This window comes from Mustela erminea, chromosome 5 (assembly GCF_009829155.1).
Source record: "Mustela erminea isolate mMusErm1 chromosome 5, mMusErm1.Pri, whole genome shotgun sequence".
Classification (NCBI taxonomy): Eukaryota; Metazoa; Chordata; class Mammalia; order Carnivora; family Mustelidae; genus Mustela; species Mustela erminea.
The window spans coordinates 16,021,503-16,038,451 of NC_045618.1; the positions used below are offsets into that span (position 1 = coordinate 16,021,503).

At 44.1% G+C, this 16,949-nt stretch overlaps 1 long non-coding RNA gene across 1 annotated transcript; it reads left to right on the forward strand.

The window, feature by feature from the left end:
• The first annotated feature begins 9,455 nt into the window (after window positions 1-9,455).
• Window positions 9,456-12,412, forward strand: LOC116590420. The gene is made up of 3 exons (XR_004285602.1): window positions 9,456-9,754; window positions 10,316-10,455; window positions 10,969-12,412. It is a non-coding gene; the product is annotated as an uncharacterized LOC116590420 (long non-coding RNA).
• The last annotated feature ends 4,537 nt before the right edge of the window (window positions 12,413-16,949 follow it).

Below are 16,949 nucleotides of genomic sequence, written 5' to 3' on the forward strand. Positions count from 1 at the left end.
AAAAGAAAAAGGATTGAGATTTAAGTAGAAGATACGTGAAGCTGTCACCAACAGTGCCACGAGAAAAAAAAAAAAAGTTTTAAAAATAAGAAAGATCATCAGTAAGAAAGTTAAAACAAGAGCCATCCTCTGTAACTGAAATTGACCTTGCAGAGGTGTTCTGTATTGTGGCTAAAAACAACAACAACAACAAAACAAAAAACCGGAACAGAATTGCCACTTGGAAGAGAGTTAAGAATGAAGGCAGTGGGGAAGAGGCAAGGGGACAAATGTTTAAGGAGAGGTAAAGGGAAATAGGCAAAGTCCCCAGGAACAGGCTTGGCTCTCCTATCTTTACAAATCTTCCAGGCAGCTCGGAGAAGAGCTGGAAATCAGGGTGAGAGCAAGATGGGACAGAGAACTCTGAGAAAGGTTTAAACTGTTTTAGCCCCTTTGTGAGAAGAGCGGGGGACATCTCTTTTTATGGTTTTCCTCCCTTCTGAGGCTAAGAATAATAACTCAAGTGGCTGCCCGTCAGCCCCTGTCCATCTTCTTTAGCAAACTTGACATAGTGGAAGAAATATGACACGTGAATTATTAAAGAGGAGCTAGTTGACTTCTAACCTTGATTGCTTTTCTCAGACCCCATTACCTGCACATTTATCTAGCAACATACAGCAAGAATTACAGGGCGTGCAAGCTAGAAGAAGAGAGGAAAAGCGAAGCCAGGGTTTGTGAAAATATCGGGGAAAAGCAGGGTGTTTTTACCTTCCCATTTGCCCCACTCCAGGGATGTTAGTTCCAGAAAACAAACCACTCTTCCAAGAAAGAGTTCAGTTTCTCTGTTCAAGGACACAGAGACAGAACTGAAAGGATTGTCACCATCACCCCTGTCATCTGATTCCTGTTCCCTTTACGAAGAACTTCTCAGGTTTTTAATTTTATCTTTAACCTGATGGAAATCAGTTCTTAACTTTATGAGCGATGGCCATATCCAGGGCTCCTCTATTCCTCCTCTCCTTTTCAATTCAACTTGTGTTTTTGCAGCCTAGTTGCAAACACTTCTCAAAAAGGGAAGAAACACATCCTCTGCACTTTGATACGTAGCCTCAAGACCCTGAGTTGGGTGTTTCCAAAACTTTAGAAAATATCCAGATCCTGTTTCATTTAGGCAACCGATCATATTATAAAAATCAACAATAATCATCCAGGCATTCAAACAAATTTTTCTTTGTGTTAATTAAGCACCCATTATTCTGTGGGCTTGAGTAACCGGCAGCTGTTGGTGGGCTAAAACAGGAAAGGGGTATTTGAACACTTAGGGGCTTCTTACTTTAAAATGAACAAGGGAGATGCAGGCAAAATATAATAACAGTAGCAGTAATAATAGCAATAATTTGGTCCTTTAGGCATAGATTTGTATATCCCGTTGCCAAGGTGAAGGTGATAATTGAATCTACCCCAAATCTGAGTGATGCAGTAGTCAGAAATGACTCCATCTGACAGAAGAGCCAAGAGGCAGGTGATGGATACTATTGTCCAAACGTGACCCTCCATTAACACCACCTATCAGCATCTGGATTCTGTCACTGTGTCCCATTCCAGAGCCAAGAGGGCTGCCTGGCATATTCCAAGTGCTTCAAGGGTTTTCAGGCTGTGCTCAACCTTGCGTCAACTAAATGGGTGGGGAGGCTGACCCAAACCTTGCTTTCTCTATCTGCACTCGCCTTATTACCCCTTTTCCAGGCCCATTGTTGGGCAGGTGGTGGCAATTTGCTCCTTATCGCGCCTCTGTTTACGAGGGCTTTTTTAATAATAACAAAAGGAGAAATGGTATTAATATTAATTAACACAATAGAATGAAACAGTTTTGGGAACCCACCAAATGAATCATCTCCTCGTCTAATTGGAACTGGAGAGAAAGGGGAGGGGGAGGGGTAGGGAGGGGAGGAGGATGGGAGGGGGGAGGGGGAGATACAGATGACCTACTGGGTGACAGGCACAGGTTGGAAGGGTGACATTTTATTGTAAGCCTCCCAATGAAAGGAAGAAAAGGAAGGGACCAGTCAATTTAATGCAGGGACCAAGAGTGCAAGAGTGTTGCTAAGAGACAGAGATGCTGCTAAAGTTCTATCAGAAGCACTACTCTGACCTTATGCAAATAGAGGCGGCCAACTCTTTGTGGAACGGCTGAAAATTCCACCCCCTGTGTCACCAATACCTGGCATCGAGCCTTTTATTCAAATGTTCTCTAAAAACACACACAGAGGATGTGACAAAGCATGACACATTAAGGGGCTGTAAAGAAAAAAAAAAGACACAGACAGAATTGGGGGAATAATAATAATAGTAATAATTTTTAAAACTCAGGGAAAAAAAATCAACACCAGATCTTCCTGTGGAAATGTCACCCATCTTTACCTTCTGGTACTGTCATTTTCCTGCAGCTGAAAAGTAACCTAAAGATTCAGAAATTGCCTCCTCACTGCAGAAATAGAAGCCTATTAAGACACCACCGTGGCTCCCTAGTATGGCCATTTGCACCCCAGGAACATGGGGAGGGATGGTGTGAGGGAGGGCGGGCAGGAGTGTGTGAGAGCCTCGTGCAACTAGAGAAATTACATCGCATGCACCCCTTAACAAAATAAAGTATGATTTTGCTTCTATTTTAACTATCCCCTCTGGGATATGGTTAAATGCTAGAGGCGACAGGGGTCTGGGGGCTCCCTGGGTCTTTCAGGAAGTTGCCTGTCCTTACACATGCACAAACTGGGAAGGCCAGATGCATTTGGGAGGGTGGCTTGAGGGCTGCAAGGCTGGGGGACAGGACCTAATCCACTGGCCTGGAAGCCCTTGCTGAAGTGGGGGCTCTCCCCCGCTGCTCCTCTGGGTCCCATCAGGAACCTCCAGCCCAAGCTCACTTCTCCACTCTGGAGAGAAACCCTGTTCTAGGACTCGGTGTGACCATCTTGGAGCCTCCGGGTTTGACACCGTTTGGGCCACTTAAGGCTGCAAAACTTTGGGGTCGCCTTCCTGCATTATCACTCCCAGCAGTTCAGGCCAGCTTCATTCTCTTCCTCCTCTCTCCTCCCCTTCTCACTCCAAGTTAGCACGGGTCCCTTTCTGCGAGCTTGCACAGCTCTGGAAAAGGAGCCAGGTTTCTCAGGACAATCTACCAGAAACTTAGGGCGCCAGTCCTAAGAAGTTGTCAAACATGATACTCACGGTTCTTGGGGGAATTTTTTTTTCTCCCTAGGGTCAGATCGGTGCTGCAGCGTTTTCAATTTCTGGGGCTTAGAGTAAGGAGTGGGGGGACCCTAAAAGGTCAGGGCTGCCTCACACACCTGCCGCCGCCGCCCCTCCCCCATCGCCAGGGGCCTCCACCTAGTAGAACCCGCTGCACCCAGAAATCCACAGGACCTGGAGACTTCTGTCCAGTCCTCACCTGCCTGCTTCCCCAGGGAGGGCTAACTCTAGAGCAGTGGAGAAATCGGTAAGTGAGGGTCAAGCACCAAAAGGCGCAACTTTGCAAACCCAATTTAACCAGAGAGATTTTTACCCACTTTATTCCCTCCCTCACTTTTGATTTCAATATTGATAACAGACTCGCCGTTTCACATCTTTGTGGTAATGGTGGCAAATGAATTCATTTAACGACTTGGGGGGGGGCGGGTGGGAGCGTTTCCAGCGTTCAGTGGAGGATAACTTCCCAGGGCAACTTCTCCCTAGGACCCTCCCACATCCCCTCTTAATGGCGGGACTTTTCATAATGTGCACAATACTATTAAAATTTCATATTAGCAGTGTGTATGGTGAACTTTGTAATGGGAAATTCAATAGCTGCTGTAAATATTAATGGAATATGAAATGAAGCCACAGCCTCGACCAGCCCTGACAGTAAAACGGAGCGAGCATGTGGCGGCCCCGGGGCGAGAGAGGCCTTTCCTCTTGTCGCTCTCGCTTTATTACATTAGCGCGGGCCTCCCCGCGCCGGCGTGGGCTCAGAAGCCGAGGCGCCGGGTCACCCATGACAAATGTCCCCGTGTCTCGCCAACAGGCCCCGCCTGGCCCTGCCACTCCATCTGCCCAACAGGTCCCCGGAGAGTGCTTGCGGGTGTCAGTTTCAGGTAAAGAGCTCTTGAAAGCGCAAAGTCTCCAAAAAGGTTACAAGGATTCCAGCGCCTCCTCCGGTCCCCCGAGCCCCTGTCGCCGCCACCGCAAGCGGAATCCGCAGCCGGGGGGTGGGCGGTGGCGGGGGATAAGGAGGGAACCCCCAGCTAGTTTTCTGGAATTGAAAGCGCTGTTAGGGCAGCCGGATTCCTCCTTCTCTCTCTCTCTCTCTCTTTCTCTCTCTCCCTCCCTTGGATCCCTCCCCGCCTCCCGCCTAGAGGCCCCGGCCTCGGAACTGGAGGTGGGGCTGGCGGGGTGCGGCGTCCCGATGCGAGACGCGTTGGGAGCGGGTCCAGGCCGGTCGTCCGGGTCCGGGCTCGGTGCCGGGTCTCGATCGGTCGCCTTCAGCGCCTACGAGGCCGGGGCCGCCGGAGCGAGCCTGCTGGCGGCCGGCGAGAGAGAGGGGGCGGGAACCCGGCTGGCGGTGACCTAGGTCGCTCGGACCCCAGGCCCCGGGGTCTCCAGAGCGGTCCCTCGCCTGCGCGAGTCTTCGGGAACCCGCCGGGGAGGGCGTGCGCGACCGAGGGAGGAGCAGCGCGGGCGGCGGCCGCGGCGCCCGGATTGGATTGGTTCCGAGCTCCGGTCGCCGCGGAGGAAGGTCCGGGGCGGCCCGAGGAGCTGACAAACGTGGCCGTCAACACCTCGAGCCGCCCCGGCGGTTTATTTCAACAGGCTGGGAAAGATCGGCATTTTGAGTGGCAGGCGACGCCTTTCTTCACTCCCAGTGTTTCCTTTGCCGCGACGGCACTTAGGGGAGCTTAGTTTTAGATGGGGCATTAATCTTCACTTGTTAAGAGATAGCCTGTCAGCTTTTAGCCGGGGCTTTCCCCCTCTCGGCAGCCGCGGCCCTCCCCGGCGCTCCGCCACTCTCCAGCGGGACCCGCCACCCGCGCTCTCCGGGCCGCAGGGCCACGCGCCACCGCGGAGAGGACCCCAGGCTTAACCTGCGGCGGAGGGAGCGAGCGGCAGAGGCCGGGCGCCAGCCGGAGGTGAACGTCAGCATCGACCTAGATCACCAGGCAGGCAGCCTGGGCCGGCGCTCCAGAGGGTCCCGGCACCCATCCCTGGCGCTTTGGCCTGTTTGCAGGTGGGGAGTGTGGAGACAGGCGTTTCCTGAAGCCACGAAGAACACGGCCGCTTGCACCTTCGCTAACTCAGTTTCCCCAGTCCTGACCCCCCCCCCCCCCGCCCCCAGGCCAAGTTTCACCCGGAGTGAAGTCATCCGCGATCTCCCCTTTACCCCCAGCTCTACTGCGGTCACTTCTACGTTCACTGGAGCCCCACATCTTTTAAATGATTTTAAAAATCATTTGCTTTCCAGCTGTTCCCCCCCCTCGTCCCCCACCGCCCTCAATAAATCCAGAATAGTTCCCTCATCTGCACCAGATGCAGGCAAACCGCAGAGCTGAAATGAGCTGAACGGAGACCGGCACTGAAATAACTGCGTTTGCTTTTTGCATGACTTCCCTGCAGGAGTATTTGCAAAAGGGTGTCTAGGTTTTCAAGACCCGTGGCAAAGCTTCAGGTGTGATTTGCCTTCTCACGGACCCTCTGGCCGATCCCCTCACCTCTGCGGGCTGTTATTTGTAACCCCCCTGCTGAGTCAGCTGCTTCTCTCTGTTTCCTTGGCTCCAAGAAACCCCTTTCCTCCACCCGAGATCGCGCAACTTCTTCCCCGTGCCCTTTAAAAGAGTTACACTTTGGAAGAAGACTTAAAAAAAAAAAAAAAAAAGACAAGAAATGGATATAGGTTTCGTAAGTGTTAAATAACTTTCTCAGCGTGTATTAAAGGAAGATTGTATTTTATCAACAGCTGATTGATGCAGCCGTGTGATCCTGTCGGTTTGTCTATAGTATCATATTTATTTAACCTGCTGAGGGACTGTGTTCAGGGGCAGTCGGCTCATGCTGACAGGAGCGCGCACATTACACACTACCCCAGGTATTTTGATTGATTGTTCCCACCCCAAAGCCTTTGGTTCATAATTTAGCACAGCGGGTTCTGCATCACAGACTAGGTTTCAAAAAAAAAAAAAAAAAAATCCTGTAAGAGATTTCAATGAACAACTATTGCCAAGAAACCTTTCTCCACCTGCAACCCCCAAATATTTTAAATACCTTCTGAGACGTTCCCTTTGTATAATGACAGGGCACACAAACTTTATTTACCCTGGTTTCCCCAGTGTAATCAGATTATTCATTTTAATGTGTGGCTGGACCAACATTTCTATAACTTGGGGGATGTGGCGGGGTGTGTTGGTGGTGAAAATGTCAAATAGTGTGGGCTTCTCTTTTTCTTCTCCCTTGGTCTCTTTTCTTTCAATAGCAGGTTTGGGATGTGGAAGCAGGAGAAAGGCAGATAAATGGTTCTTCTTCTTCTTCTTCTTTTTTTTTTTTTTTTTTTAAACTATGGTCTCCTGAAGTTGCATTGGGGATTAGGTCCTGAAGTCCTTTAGCAGCACATTTTACTAGTCTTCAATGACCAACCCTCCCCCCGGACTCTCACCCCCCTGGGTGAGGAAAGATCCCTCCCCCACCCCACAAGTACAAACTGTCCATGAACTTCCCTAATATTTGGGTCTTTTCAAGTAACTGATATGAATAATCTGGACACAGCCTAGTGGTTCTGAAATTAGCCTTACCTATGACTTCCTATGAGATTTCTGGAGGAAAGGAACTTTCTCCTTGACTTTCTAAAAATTAACACCAACAGAGTAAAAATGGGTATGTGTACCAACTCATCTGTGCTTGAAAAATATTTCCAAAATGGAACATGCTTCTTCTGTGCATTAATCTGGTTAGCAAAGGTTGTGTGTGTGTGTGTGTGTGTGTGTGTGTGTGTGTGTGTGAAGGTGTAAAGATTCAGGAGTGCCTGGGTGGCTCAGTGGGTTAAACCTCTGCCTTTGGCTCAGGTCATGATCCCAGGGTCCTGGGATGGGGCCCCACATCGGGCTCTCTGCTCAGCAGGGAACCTGCTTCCCTTCCTCTCTGTCTATCCTTCTCTCTGCCTACTTGTGATCTCTTGTCTGTCAAATAAATAAATAAATAATCTTAAAAAAAAAAGGTATAAAGTTTCAGATGTGTGCTATTTTTCACTAATAGAGGTGCTGTTTTTTGTTGTGTTTGGTACTTTTACCTTTATCCTTTAGAAACTCTTGGGATGACTCGTGAAGCCCAGAAAGGCAGTCCGAGCTCTGTTATGAATCTCTGTCCATCAGTTTCATGCTGTCATTCTAGATCAGCTGGGAAGGTCATTACCAATGTGGTTAGTTGTACAAGTGTATAAGGCTGCACCAGAGTGTGAGAATACATAGCATTTTAAAAAGATGTGAAGTACATAACTGCCCCCCCATAAGTCAGCACATCTAAGGTAATTATTTTTCTCATCAGCTCTTCAGCTAACATTGCAGGAAAAAAAAATCTGTATACCCCAGTAATGGCAGCAATGGCAACATTTGTAATTATTATTATTTTAAAAGATTTTATTTTATTTTTTTAAGATTTTATTTATTTATTTGATAGACAGAGATCACAAGTAGGTAGAGAGGCAGAAGCAGGCTCCCTGCTGAGTAGGGAGACTGATCTGGGGCTCCATCCCAGGACCCTGGGATCATGACCTGAGCTGAAGGCAGAGGCTTTAACCCACTGAGCCACTCAGGCGCCCCGAAGATTTTATTTATTTAACACAGAAAGAGAGAAAGCGAGAGGGAAAACAAGCAGGAGGAGAGAGAAGGGGAGAAGCAGGCTTCTCGCTGAGCAGGAAGCCTGATGTAGGACTCATCCCGGGACCCTAGGATGGTGACCCAAGCCCAGTGACTGAGCCCCCCAGGTACCCCAACATTTGTGGTTAAAATTTCCTTCCTCTTTTCATCCATTCATCCACTCATTCATTCATTTCTCCTCTTTTCTTAGTGTTGTTATTCACAAAAATGCATCTTTGGACTTGCTTGTGTACTTTATAATGATGGTAAGGAGATTAATCAGGTGTGATCTATACTTTCCATTTCAGCTAATATTTTCTTTTAAGTGTCCCTTAGATTTGGGGCAGGTTTGGGGGACTTTGATGGTATACCTTCTGTGCTGATAAAATCATGTTCAGCAATTTTTTTTAATCCCTTAGTGTTACTATTTATCCCTAGACAGTGTTCAATAGTAAAAAACAAAATATTTGCAAAACTCCAGGACATGCATCTTTCTGAAGAGAAAAACAGTCATTATCAAAAGTAAGTACAGACAGAGTATCCAACAGAAAAAGTGAAAGGTAGGCTGACAAAGGAAATATTTACCTTTGACAGAGTGTTAGCCAAGGGGTACTAAGGCAAACCAAAGAAAGGTGAAAAAAAGGCCAATTTGTGGCAAACGAAATAAACACATTTTAATTAGTTGAGCTAAGGAGTTTTGAGAAACCGTGTGAATCATTTTGCAGCCATTTTCCAAAATGCTTCCAAATAAATAATCTGTCTGCATTGAAAATACACCTTTGAGGGCACCTGAGTGACTCAGTGGGTTAAGCCTCTGCCTTTGGCTCAGGTCATGATCTCAAGGTCCTGAGATTGAGCCCCACATCAGGCTCTCTGCTTAGCAGGAGGCCTGCTTCCTCCTCTCTCTGCCTGCCTCCTTTCTGCCTACTTGAGATTTCTGTCTGTCAAATAAATAAATAAAACCTTAAAAAAAAAAAAGAAAATACACCTTTTAAAAGCCATCCACCACCAAGTTTCTTGAATAGAACACAATGTATATTACTCCTAGTAATGAAAAAAAAAAATATTTCCACATGTCATCTCCTGGGGAGACAAATAAATTGAATGGGGCACCATTTCTTTTTAGGGGGAGCACTTTTTTTTTTAAGATTTTATTTATTTATTTGACAGAGGGAGAGAGATCACAACTCAACCCACATAAGCAGAGAGCCCGAAGTGGGGCTTGACCCCAGGATCCTGGGATCATGACCTGAGCCAAAAGCAGAGGCTTAACCCACTGAGCCACCCAGGCGCCCCCAGGGGGAGCACTTTTATCCTATTTAATACATATTCACACACAGACACATCTACAAAGGAACTTCTTTGAAGTTTGGCCTCTTCTTAGCTCTATAGCCTTGGGCAAGTTAATTTATTTCTCTTTCCCTTGGTTTCCTCATCTAGTGAAGTTATAATAGCACCTGTTTCAGGGGTTGCTGTAAGAAGCGAGTTAACACATGAAGCTCTTGAAGCCGTGTCTGCCGTCTATTTCCTACTAGATTGTCATATATGCATCAGGTCTCATTAATGTTATTATTGACAACAGTTATGGTCACCCAGGATGTTGTGCCTAGACTCCACAACTTAAGCCCTAAATATTGAGTGGTTCTACTAAGGCATTGTCCCTTAATCTTGGGTTGAGTGCAAAACTGCCTCTGGGGCAAAGTGGTTACTGTCCTTGTCCCTGTCTCCTAAATTACCTTCTTTGTAAACAGCCCAAGTAAAATGAAACAGCCCAAGTAAAATGGGACTCCAGGGAATGGCTGGCACACCACTGAACTGTTTGAACATCAGATCACAGGGAAACTCCACGAAGAGCCTAGAAGAAGGCAAACAGTTATGTGACTGACGTCTCAGCCACGCATTTGGTAAGGACAATGGTACACTCCATCCTCATTTTATTTGGTGTGCCTAAGTCCTTCATGGCATATTTTAAGATCATTTGGGTTTTATGATTTTTTTTTTTAAAGATTATGTATTTATCTGACAGAGAGATTACAAGTAGGCAGAGAGGCTAGCAGAGAGACAGGGAAGCAAGCTCCCCACAGAACAGAGAGCCTGATGCAGGGCTCCATCCCAAAACCATGACCTGAGCCCAAGGCAGAGGCTTAACCCATTGAGCCTACCCAGGTGCCCCTATGATACTCTTTTTGTTTGTGGTAGGCACTATTCTCTATGAAACTGTTTGAGTTGAAATTTATTTTTAGCAAAGAGGGATGTTTCCTCCCATGTTAAAATGTTGATTAAAAACTAGGATCTTGATGTGAAAAGAGAAATAATTAATACATCATTTCAGGGTTTGAATTTTTTTTCACACGTTGAGTTTTGAAATTAAGACAAAGCCTGTTTCAATGGGGAGTAAAATCAGCATTACTTGAACTATGAGGCAGCCTTCTTTATGTTTTTGAGCTGCTTTATTGCCTTTCCAGATAGTAACTCAAGATCTGAGCTGAGAGAAACCGGAGTCCTTGAAAGGCGGCTAACGGCGCCCCTCCCCACCGCCTGCCAGTCGCTCTACGTGGATACAGATATGACTTGCTTTTGTTACAGTTGGATCACAGAACCTCAGGTAAGAATAGTTTTCATTTTATGTCACTTCCCAAATGAAATCTTGCAAACAAGCCCAGACAGGAGCTGGTGTTTTCTTACACATGTTAACATTGACCTTGCCACTTTGAACCACACCCCTCATCTCTTTAAATCAGCATTCCACATCCTACTCACATCTTTTCTTTTCAACCCGCTCTTTGGTGTAAGACAGTCTGTTTCCACTCTGCACAAGGGCCAGAAATATGCAAAGTCCTGAGAAGCTGGACTTTTGGGGAGGTTAGGATGCAGAAAAACAGGCATTGTATTTTGCTCCTGTGCTAACATATTGAGAAATATTGCTAAAATATTTCCTCCTAGGTATAATCTGTCATTGCTCTATTTGCTAAGAGAAGTGAGTCTCAGATGTTTCAAATCAGCTTCAGGATTAGATATTTTCTCCCATTTTAATTAACGTACTCTTTTAAATCAGGAAAAGGTAACTTTAGTGAAATATACATAACTTCCTATGTGTCTTTCTGTGTTTGTTCCATAGGCCTTGAATGGATCCTTGACTTTCTCATATTTGGACAAACAACAGCTTCAAAGTTGCCTACAATGTACTAAACAAAGATAGGAGAACTGCCCCAGATATGATGAAATTGTTTCCTGTATGTGAATGTTGAGATTTAAGGAAATGTCATGATTCCCCTTTGACTCACATGTAAATTCTTTTTTATTTTTTTTTTTTGAATGTTACTGCCTTTGAGACTTGCAAATAGTTAAACCAGTTTACATAGTTCTTTTTTCCCTTTCTTTTTAAGTACAGCTCTTAAGTAAGCAGACACTTTAACTTGCCTTCTTATTAGACAGCCTTTTCTTTATTGCTTTTTCATAGCACAGCTATCAAAAATGAGATAATGTGCAAGATCTGGGACCTAATCAGCTTTCTAGCTGAGTTTAAAGAGTCCAGAGCCTGTTTAAAGGTAGCTCTGGTTATGTGTGAGGGCCTACTGCAGTGTTTGTCCTGCCACATTTTGATGGAGAGGGTAATGTGTTTGCTAGATAAGGCAAAAGGGACCAGCCAAAAAAGCAAGGCTCTGTTTGATAAACCCTGACATAGTTAGCCATTTTTCTCCCACATGAAAGGAAGCTTTAAAACCCCAAGGAAAAAAGAGGTGTCCACTCAAGCACACTAATGTTTATCGAGACAAAAAAAGTAAATAAAGAAAATTGGCATCTTTTAGTCTATTAAATTAATTAGCTCTAGAGCTTATCATGGAATTGAAAAGCTGGATAAAATACAAGTCTATTTCTTGTTGCTGTTATTTGATGTGAAAGGTGAGTTCTTTACGTCAGTGTACATTGAAAAGACAGTTACTTTGTTTGGCTTGTCTCGCTCTGGTAGAAGACTTGAACTCTACAGGAAGGAGTTCATGAGCCGAAGTTGCACTTTTATAATGCTGACTGGTGTGGACTTGGGATGAGAACTCAGTCTGACATTAGTGTTAAACATACACGATGACATTCTCTGTCAAGTGATCTATAGCCTGAAAACAGATTTACAAAGCCAGAATAAAAATATGCCACCTGACATCTACTCATAAATAGAGGTCAGTTCTAAAAGTCCAATTAAAATAAGTTCATACATAAAGATGTTTTAAAATAAAATGGCTTTACAATCTAGAATGATGTGAAAGTCCTGGAGGTGAACTATTGGCACAGGTGAGACACTTATAATAATTGTCCTTTTCTAGGAAAAATAAAGGGACAAAATATCAGAAATCTTCCTAAAATAGAGCTGTCTCTTGAAATAAGAATTTAGATGATATAAGTTTGAAGATTATTTGGGGCTCGATTTTTATAGTATGATCACTTCCAGTTAATTTAGAAAGAAATATCAATCCTAGGTCAATATCTTAGTAAAACTTTCTACTTTTTTTCTTTAGAAAAGATACTCCTCTGATGTCTTGATTTTCTAAATCCCAAGTATTTGATAAACTGAAAAAGTGGCTTCAGAAGATTAGTTCATCTATAGGACATTTCATTTTATTTATTTTTAAGATTTTAAATTTTTTTAATCTTTTAAAAATATCTTATTTATTCATTTGACAGAGAAAGAGATAACAAGCAAGGGGGGGCTCTGCCTAGAGGGAGAGTGAGAATCAGGCTCCCCAGAGCAGTGGGGAGCCTGATGTGGGAATCCATCTTATGACCCCGGGATCACGACCTGAGCTGAAGGCAGTCGATTAACCAACTGAGCCACCCAGGCACCCTAAGATTTTGTTTTTTTAAAGTAATCTCTACACCCAACGTGGGGCTCGAACCCACAACCCCACGATCAAGAGTTGCATGCTCCACTGACGCCAGCAGGGTGCCCTTATAGAACGTTTTAAAATATAATCACTTGAATCTTTAGAACTGTGTTTCTCTTATATATTAATCATTTCAAACATTTTTTATGGCTCTGTGTTAATAATCTATATGAGTGTAGATTTTTAGATGAATTTAATGTCAACTAGGGATTAATGTGAATTAATTAAATTGACTGTATCTTCTTTAATGAGAAAAAAAGGATTTAGTTTTAATACTGATGATCTTAATAAAGCTTCTCTCTACTTATCTGTATTTTCTCAACATTAGGACTTATTTTTATTAGAAGGTGAATTAATTTAATAACGGCAGGGTGGCAAAACTTGGAATAAATCAAGTGATTGCAAACTGACTTTGCCATTGTTCTCGAGGCTGCATAATTACACCAAGTAACTTTCAATTAGAAAAGACTCAGAAGCTGTTTAAAAATACAAACATAAATTGGAGTTCACACTGACTCTTCTTTTGAAACAGCCATCCAACAGAATTTGAAACTGTATCTACAACATAAGGTAAGTAATTGTTCTTCACACATGACTCCAATCTGTAAATAGCTAACAAGTCATTATCTTCTAAACGCATTTCCAGTAAAAGGATTGTCCACAAAGATGTGGTATCATAGAATAAAGTCCTAGGAGAAGTCTGTGAGGTCTCTGAAATGAACTCATCACTCCGTGACGAAGACACAAAAATGCCAAGAACATTATTTGGAATGTGTAGGTTTCATGACGTCTCCCATATATGGTAAGATGCAGCAAGAAGACAAATGTTAGTCGATCATATTAGACTACTCTGTAGTTTTTATTCTTTATTTAGGGGGTCAGTCACTGGAATTATAGACTACAGTTCTTCTTTAAATTAAATGATCGGGGGTGTCTGTGTAGCTCAGTCAGTTAAATGTCCAACTCTTTATTTCAGTGTAGGTCATGATCTCAGGGTCTTGAAATAAAGCCTGGTGTTGGGCTCTGTGCCGAGTGTGGAAACTGCTCTCTCTAAAAAAAAAAAAAAAAAAAAAAAAAAAAAAAATTATTTATTTATTTATTTATTATTATTTTTAAAAGATTTTATGTTTAAGGAGTCTCCACACACAACATGGAGCTTACACTCATGACCCTGAGACCAAGAAGTGCTTTCTCTACCAACTGAGCAGGCCAGGTGACCCCTCATTGATGGATTATTTTAATTTTTTATTTATTTTTTTTAAAGATTATTTATTTATTCATTTGATAGACAGAGTTCACAAGTAGGCAGAGAGGCAGGCAGAGAGAGAGGAAGGGAAGCAGGCTCTCTGCTGAGCAGAGAGCCCGCGCAGGGCTCCATCCCAGGACCCTGAGATCATGACCTGAGCTGAAGGCAGAGGCTTCACCCACTGAGCCACCCAGGCACCCTGACGGATTATTTTTAAATGGGAGGTGGAGGATGAATGCAGGGAGAATAGGGACCAGCAAAAATAAAGCAAGACCCAGACTGAAGGACAAATAAAACAATCCAGGTTCTTCCCCTACTCCCACCCTGTTTTTCATATTCCCATATACAGCCTCTATTTAATGGTTAAAACCTACGTATAGCTCCCAACCCCTCATGAAGGCTCATCATCAATGAATACTATGCTGTCCTTTTCCCTATTCTGCCAGGACTCCAGTCTTATGCTTAAGGCCCTGAAAAGCTCATTCCCGATGCCGTGGCTCTTATGGGTGGCCTCAGGGATCGACTGTGCGTTTGGCAGGGTGACGCTGGAATCTTACCCTTTCATCATCCAACCAGTCAGAGAGGAGGCGGGGTTTATTTATTTATTTTTAATTAAATTAATTAATTTATTTGAGAGAGCAAGAGAGTGCATGAATGGGGGTGAAGGCAGAAGGAGAGGGAGAAGCAGACTCCCCACTGAGCTGGGAGCCTGACTCCGGCTCCATCCCAGGACCCTGAGATCCCAACTTGAACCCCAGGCAGACGTTGAACGGAGCCACCCAGACACCCCTGAAGCTGGGTTTAAAACAAATCATGCAATGATATGCTTATTAACTTTAAACCTGAAAATATAGTGTTCTAGACCAGGAAGCTCCACGTTTAAAAAATTTTGTGCCCAGATCTGGTTATCAAACGGTGCCAGGCCAACAGTTCTGGTTGGACCCAGTTCTGGTTTTGCCTGTGAAAAAATGAGTAATTGAATTCTTTCTTGAGATCCAGTGGATCTCAGTTTGGAAACAAAATAAAGATCAGAGGAGACACTGTTGGGGTGGGATATGCAAAAGGTCCTAAAAGAGCTTCCAAAGGGAATCAGGTAGAAAAGAGGCATTGCAAGGAGTGGATTTCAGCTCAGCTTTCCAATAATTCGACTGGCTTGAAAAGCACTTTAAAAAATGACCATCCCGTCTGTCAAGGGTGACAGAGAGAGGATAATTGGATTATGTGGGGGGAGGGGGGAACAAATCAGTGTTTCCTAAACCTGGTTGCATGAAATGGAATCACCTGGGAAACTTAAAATATCCATGTATACAAATATGTGAGAAATGCCTTCCAGCACAAACACCAGCACACCATTTGTAAGTGTAACTTTTAGTGTTTGTTAGAAATGAGACCCTTTGGGGGTACCTGGGTGTCTCAGCTGGTTAAGCATCTGTCTTTGGCTCAGGTCACGATCTTGGTGTCCTGGGCTTGCTGCTCAGCGGGGAGTCTGCTTCTCCCTCTCTCTCTCTGCGCTCCCCCTACCACTTATGCTCTCTTTCTGTCAAATAAATAAATAAAACCTTAGGAAAAAAAAAAGTAAGAAATGAGATCCTTTGACTAGGTAATACTGAAACAAGACGTAGTCCATGTAAGAGTGAAACTGTTTGCTTTTTGGACTATTTCCTGTGAAACTCAGCAAATCATTTCGTGTCTTTCTTTTCCAAATAACGTTCTGATGTGGGAGAAATCTCATGAAAATAAACATTAAGGCCAGTCACAAGGGAAGCAGATGCAGAACCATAACATGGAGTGGATCCCCAACTCTGGGTTCTGGTTCAAATTATTTTTTCTTTTAATGGATGATATTATAACAACAGCTACCATTTATATAAGACGTTATTATGTTCTCACATTGCTGGCTGACTTTTCCTAAACTTTCTGACAAAGTTTCCTAAACTTTACTTTTCTAAATGGGGAGTGGAGTTGAACCAACTCTGGTCGGGTCATTCCAAAGCACACGGGGGCCTGATGGGATCTCTAGGTGGGTTGTGGGGACCCCTGATAATCGGGACTTGTGGGAACCAGGACAAAATGGAGGGCACAGACTATTCTAAAGAGGGGTGCCACTCTTTGATCCCTGTTAAATGTGGCCTCGCGGAAATGCAGATTTAGTTTTATCACAGCTTTTGATTTTTCAAGATCACCTGTCAAAATGTGAAAGTGGCTATTTAAAATATTATTTGCAGTTCTGGATGGAGAATCCTGGAGGTGAGATGTGGCTTATGGGGTCACTGGCTTCTTCCCGTCTGAACTGGTTGGATGGCCACAGTTGCCTTCTATCGTTAGCATTTTCTAGAAGTAGTTCTTCAACTTCCTTGTACATGAGAATCACCTGGAGAGCTTGTTAAGTCAAGACTTCAGGTTCCACAGTAAGAGACTCTGATGGGCTTTTCTTACCAGGTGCCCGTTGGTACCGAGACCCACACTAGCTAGTGACCCTGCAACCAGGGAGCCAGTCATAGTACGGCCCCCTTTGCCTTGATTACTGTTGGCTATTTATTTGATTCATTCCTGACTCCTCTTCCTCTGCTTCTCCTGTTGGTTCATTCCCTGTGTCGAGATGACACCTTAGGGAAGGTCATAGCTGGCACTTTTGCATTAGGACAGGGAAAGACATTCAGTATTGATGGGGTTAGATTCCACCTTGTTAACCTAGCAGGAAATGCTCCATCCTGGTTATTTATTGTTATTAGTAAGCATTCGGTAAGCTTAAGGTGTACAACATGTTGATTTGATGCATTCAGATATTGCAACATGATCACCACCGCCTGCATTAGTGAACACCTGTATCCCATCACATAATTATCATTTCTCTTGTGGTGAAGACCTTTAAGAATCCAGTTTCTTAGCAACTTCGAAATGCATAATACAGTATTGTTAGTGATAATCACAACGCTGTACATGAGATCTCCAGAACTTATTTCTCTTCCAGTGACA